This window comes from Panicum hallii, chromosome 1, assembly GCF_002211085.1.
Source record: "Panicum hallii strain FIL2 chromosome 1, PHallii_v3.1, whole genome shotgun sequence".
In the NCBI taxonomy this organism is placed as follows: Eukaryota; Viridiplantae; Streptophyta; class Magnoliopsida; order Poales; family Poaceae; genus Panicum; species Panicum hallii.
This window is the reverse complement of record NC_038042.1, coordinates 22,867,562-22,874,522: the sequence shown is the minus strand read 5'-3', so window position 1 is coordinate 22,874,522 and position 6,961 is coordinate 22,867,562.

The window sequence follows — 6,961 nt, the reverse complement described above, 5'->3', positions numbered from 1 at the left end:
TTGCAAGTCCTTTTCAGTGAGGTCCCTACTTTTCTCTGATTTTGCAAATCAGTCCTCAGCTGCATTCCTCCCCCTTTCTTCCTCCTGGCGCCACTGCCTCCTCTGCTCTGTTTTCCTGTTTCCCTCTGGTCCGTCGCCGGTGCAGCTCCCCCCCCCCGGCCGCCGCACTGTGCCTTCTGCGCCCCGCTCCACGTGTTGAGCTCCTCTTCCTCCCACCGCCCTCAGTGCCTGCGCTGGCCGTCTCTCCTCCCTCCACGTCGGGCAGAGGCCCTGACGGCCGCCACGCCGCTCTGGCCGACCCGCCGGCGCCGCCTCCCCATCCTGTGCCCGGCCGTGCGCTCTCCCTTATCCTTCTCCTAGTGGAGCCGCGCGTGCCCTTCAAGACCCAGCCGTGCTCCTCCTTCTGTGAATTTTCCCCCTCCTCCTCCCGGCGATCCACAGCACCGAAGCACCGCCGTTCTGTTGCCGCCAGAAATCCTCACTACCTGCACAGCCCCACCCCGATTCCACCGGCCCAGAGCCTCCCCACCTCCTCCCCTTGCCCCGCGACTTGATCCAGTCCTGCCCCGGCCGTCCTCCTCGCCGGATTGGCTCCGCCCCGACCCGCCCCTCCATTGGCGCCGCCGAGCTCGGCTCCCCCGTCGACAGCCCGTCTCGCCACCTCTCCGACCGAGCCACGTATGGAAATCGCCTTCCCATGCTCCAGTGATGCTCGTGCGTGCGTTACTTCTCCGTGTTCACCGGCCGTTCATCGGGAACGGCGTCGCGCCGACACGGCCGCCGCCCCTTCTCGCCGTCGGCCGGATTTCCTTTCTGTCCGATGAACCCCGCCTTGCCCAACATGTTTTTCTCCTCCTCCTGGTCGTGCTTGACCGGCCCTTCACCGCCGGCGACCTCGCCGCCGGTGGGAACGCACCGGAGGCCGAGCTTCCAGCCGTGTCGAGACCGGGCAGGGGTCTGTTCGTGAGAAGGAAACATCTTTTAGGGACCCAAGTGCAAAAATATCCAAACCCCCCCCTAGTGAATCTGTTATTTCATGTGTGTATGATTTCCTGTCTTGTAAAATTCATAACAATTCACAGAAAAATCTAAAAATAGCAAAACTAGTTTTGTTAGAAACTAGATTTCAAACTCTATGACTTTTGTTAATAGAGTTTAGTTTGAAATGAAATATTTCTATCTGTATTTCAAATCTAAGATTAAGGGGTAAGATACACTCAACCTTGTCATTTCATGCTCTATTGTTTTTCTTAAAGTGTAGCATGAATGTTCTATGAGCTCTAGATAACTTTGTGTAAAGTTGCAAACTTAAACATGATTTAAATTTAACTTCTTTTATTTGAACTTTCAAATTTGAAATAAACCTAATGTATAACTTTCTCTAATTGGAATATGTTATCATTCACTAATGTAATATTTTATAATGTTTAATATATAATCAAATTTCTATAATCTTTTATTTAAAAGTTTTGAATTCAAATTTTGGTTCATTTCAAATTTAATTTAAATGTTTTAGTTCTTATTGCAATAAACTCTACCATATCTTTATAAATAGTGTTTAAAATCTAAAAACCTCTTTATTTTATGCATGTTTGTGTGTTAATTGGATGAGTTATAATATTTGAAATGTGAAATTTTAAATTTAAATTTCACCTCATTTAATTTATTGCATCTCATATAGAATCAACGACACTCGACGACGGGGACTATGAACTGGTCTTAGGACAAGACCAAGGCTTCCCAGAAGATCCAGCGCAAGTCGTCGAAGGACTAACTGAAGCCCTGAACCCGAGTTCGGAAGCCTCTGACTCTCCTGCCCCCACCCCCACTCAAGAAGGCAAGCCCCGGACATAGCCCACTACTTTATTTACACTGCAATCTATGTCTATCTATATTATATCTTGCATTAAGTCTAGGAATTGAAGTGAAACCCTAGATGCATGAATCTTAGGAATCCAATGCAATGCTCCCGAGTCCTTATCGGTTAGTTGCTCCGCTAATAGGACCGGTAAAAGTCGAGTGATTTCCTGTCACTCGCGCGATATAGGAGTTGCATGTTTACATTTCTGCAACCACTATAAGGATGACGGACAGGGTCATGTGTTGTATCATGACCTGAGGTTTTACCCTGTCTATTTTGATAAAAGTCTTAAGGTCGGAATGTGTGGTAGTGGTGGCTAAGTTTTTGAAAGTACTAGCCACATGCTGCGAAATATGGTAAGCGGTAAGCCTAGTAACCAATCGGCCCGGCAAGTGGACATACCTCCCACCACTCGATTTTATGTTATGTTCACACGCACCGACATGCGGGAGTACGTTCTGCAAGGCAGACGGGAATACGGGTTTTGTAGTCGCGCTACAGACGTATGTCCTGTACACATTGGGTGTGCGTACGGTCCTGCAGTCGCTTGTGGTGGACCTGATCCACGACCCGGAATGAAAGGCAAACGGTTGCTTTGGAACACCCTGTTGAATGTTCCAAGCGTGTGTGCTAGGTTTACCTTGCAAGGTTAAATTCGATTCGAATCGTCCGCCTCTCACGAGGATTGAGATTGCTTATCCCTTTTACCACATTGAGTAAGAAGTGGAACTAATGATGGATAATGTTGATGAATGATAACCACTACCTTGCTTGCTTAGTGTAGGTGCTAATCTAGAATAAATACTCAACTAGAAGATAAAAGCTAAAACTTGAAAGTAGTTCATACTCTTTGTTGCTTTTCAGCTGAAAATAAACCCAGAGCCTCTACAATGCCTTCATGGGTCTAGTTATGGGCTAAGTATACCCAGCCCCGGGTAAGCCTTGCTGAGTATTAGAATACTCAGCCTTGCTAATGTCTGTTTCAGGTATAACCTACGAGAGTACCACGGACAACCTTGTGTGGCCAACGTCCGTTCCGTTTGGCTGGTCCGTGGAGTGGGACCCGTCCCCGGCCAGCACTGACCCTCCGGAGTGACACCAGGCCTTGGGGCTAAGCTTGGTGTTCGCCTTCGCGACGTGTGTAGTCGCGTAAAAACTTTTTCTTCCGTTGTGAGACAAGCTGTTACGCTTGTCAGTTTGAACATGGTTTGTATAAATTTACTTATCTTTGAACTCGGTTTGTAATAATGTATGTATGGTTGTAAATTAAAAAGTTGATGAGCTATTCTGTGATGTGAACTCGCCTTCGTGCGAGGTAAACCTGCTTCGATCCTGCTGAACCGTGGTTGTATCGGGCGGAGACCCGACAGACCAAAGGATTGTTCCGTTTGAAGTGCGTTGGTCTGATTGCGATTGTACGGCAATCAATAGCGCACTTGAGCCGGAATAATTCAAGCGGTTCTGCCACAGCTGGTATCAGAGCTGTAGGTTTACTTTTACATCCGGAGAAGCTCTTAAAAAGTGTTTTCTGGATAAAAGTTTGCCAACAAATGAGTTTACAAAATACGTTGGATCCATTAAGATTGTGCTTAGAACGTAAAGCCCTAAGGGTTTATATGGGAAAATATCAGGTGGCAATTAGAATATATATGTATAAATCTGACTTGCAGCACTACTTTCTGCCAAAACTTAAATTCCTGTACAATTCAACCTTATTTTCTGTAACGACACCTACGTACGGAGGTAAGAAGGTAAGGATCCTCAGCCAACTGAGGGAGCTTGGCCTTCCCGTCGGTGATGCGAACCGAACGCTGTTTCTCAAGCAGTGGCCTACTTGAGATCCTGCCAATATACCAACTTAGGTTGATTATATTGGGAGTAGATGGTTCGGCGCAGGGTATGGCGATCGCTGTTCATACCCCCGCATTTTGCGGTACCCCCCGTGAATACGTTGTTTCGACGATGTATGTTAACGTTGTCTGTAAGGCAGTAATTGTACAGATGCTGTTTCTATAGTGAACAGTAATGTTTGGGGACGCTTTCATGTCGTGCTGCCATGAAAGGTTCATGAGATATATATATATATATCTGTGTATTCTTTTGCAGGTACACTGACCACGCTTACGCTATTAGGATGCGTAGGGTTTATCGATTAGATATATATAGTGAGAGCCGTATGGTTATGCCACCGAAACTAACTACGGAAGTCCGAACATATTTGGCAGTTGTTTTGGTTGTGAGGGCGAGTAGTGCGTGCATGCATCATTTGTTAACAAAAGGATTTTCATATATGATGGATATGTTGTTTGTCTTTGGAATGGGCTAATGAAGTGTTAAGGATAGCTTTAGGTTGGGTATTATATATAGAATCTTAGTTTTCCATCTGTTTTCCAGCCTTTGCTGTTACCAGAATCGGTTATCTTAAGTATAGTTATCTTGCGAGTCTTCTGTAAAATAATTGCATTTCAGCCATTCAATGCAATTGTGTCTTCAACCCTTTAGGCTCCTGTTCTGTGTTGCTGTATCTCTGTATCCTACCATTCGAAATCTTGCTTCAGATGGCTGAGACTCCAAATATTCATTGGGATCGTGAAGGACACGCTCATACCAACGCCTTGCATTGGGAGGGCTTTCCCCGTCTCTTGTGGGAGTCACTTCAGATTTTTGGCTATGATGCACCCCCACTCTATGATGGATATGAGTTTGTTGAAGCAGGCGTTCCTCGGTGTAGGGTGAAGATGACCATTCCGCAGCATCCTTCTCGTTACTTGTGGCAACCTGTCACAATTTGCACGGTTGGCCACCGCCTTGTGGATACCTTTGAGTCTGCAGCACTTGAAGCTATTCACATTTTCTGTGACAAGCACCCTGAAGAAGTGGCTGCTTATCCGATTGGTTTATTTCCAGCCACAGATCCTCGTGACTCCGAGTGGACCTTCAGGATCTCTTATTACAGTCATTTATTGGGAGATTTGTCCCATGAGACACTGCAAGCTCTAATCGGATTCATGAACGTGCAGCATCAATATCAGCTGCTGCAACGTCGGAGCATGAACCAGTTGTCCACCCTAGCTCAAGCTCACCATGGAACTGTCACTCAGCAGCTTGACGAGCTGAACGAGCTTCACACTATCACAAATGCCCAAGTTGACCTGTTGGCTCAGCGCGATGTGATCATCAACAACCAAGAGAACCAGATCCATGAGAGGGAGACAATTATTGCCCAGCGCAATATCATTATTGAATTCCTCCAGGATCAGGTTCAAGATCTCACCATTGAGCTTGATGATGCTGTCAACCATATCAACGATCTCCATGAGCAACCCGCACCATTTCTAGAGCCAGAAGAAAGTGAGAGTGAAGAAGAAGAAGAAGAGCCAGAAGAAATAGAAGGAGAATCGGGTCTTGACTCCGAACACGGTGATCCTGCCCCAAAATCCCCAATCTAACCACTCTTCTTCTGGAAGAGTATCGTCAGTGGAAAACTTTGACGACTTTTAGCCTATCGCTCTCCTTGCTGTAGCTGGATGTAACCTAGGTGATGTGTAGTTTATCTAGTTATAGAGCCACTGGTTGTATATGTGGCATGCGTTGTTAGGTAAAAGTTTGTAATAGTGCGAGTGTATCTATATGAGGTGTAAGGATATTAGTATCTATGTAGCAATCCAAATCCTGAGTTTTGGTTATCCTATTCATTATCGGTGCATCTGTTACAAGTGGATTGAATGGAATATATGCATCCTACTAAAGAAGATTATAGGATAATCACTCCTGGTGGGAAAACTTTATCAAACCGAATTTGTATGAAAGTGCCACTTCTCTTGGGTAGTCAGGTGATAAAAACCGACTTACTCCTGTTAGACCTGAAGGGAATGGATGTTCTTTTGGGAATGAACTGGATGGTGCAGCACCATGTGTCCTTAGATATCGCTTCTCGCACTGTGGAAATAGGTTCACCGGAGAATGAACCTACCATTCTTTATCTTCCACAATCAAAGTCTTTTAACTCTTGCACCTATGCTGCATCTAAGGTCAAACTTGAGGATATTCCAGTCGTCTGTGAATATCCAGATGTTTTTCCAGACGACTTACCTGGAATGCCTCCAGACAGAGATATCGAGTTCATTATAGAACTCCAACCTGGTACAGCCCCTATTTCTAAGAGACCTTATCGTATGCCTCCTAATGAGTTGGCCGAATTAAAGACCCAACTCCAAGATCTCTTAGACAAAGGCTTCATTCGTCCAAGTGCATCACCGTGGGGTTGTCCAGCCTTATTTGTGAAAAAGAAAGACAATAGCTTAAGGCTGTGTGTTGATTACCGTCCTCTCAATGCGGTGACCATCAAAAATAAGTATCCTCTACCCCGCATTGATATTCTCTTCGATCAGTTAGCCGGAGCCAAGGTGTTTTCTAAAATAGATCTTCGTTCCGGCTATCATCAAATTAAGATTCGGCCTAGTGATATTCCAAAAACAGCCTTCTCCACTCGATATGGTCTATACGAGTATCTTGTCATGTCATTTGGTCTCACTAATGCTCCAGCATACTTCATGTACCTTATGAATTCCATCTTCATGCAAGAGCTCGACAAGTTTGTCGTGGTCTTCATTGATGACATCTTGATCTATTCTAAAACTCCAGAAGATCATGCTAAGCATCTTCATGTCGTCCTTCAGCGATTAAGAGACCACCACCTGTATGCCAAATTCTCTAAATGTGAATTTTGGCTAGATACAGTCAAATTCCTGGGCCATACCATTTCTGGTGACGGAATATCTGTCGATCCCAGTAAAGTACAAGAAGTGATGGATTGGAAACCCCCGACCTCCATCCATCAAATTCGTAGTTTTCTCGGTCTAGCCGGCTATTATCGCCGTTTCATTCCTGACTTTTCCAGAATAGCCAAACCTATGACCGAACTACTAAAGAAAGGTGTGAAATTCTCCTGGGATCAAAAATGCGAAGATGCATTTCATATTCTCAGAAATCATCTTACGACTGCTCCAGTCTTAGCTCAACCAGATATCTCAAAACCTTTTGACATCTACTGTGATGCATCAGGAACTGGACTTGGTTGTGTACTTATGCAAGACAACC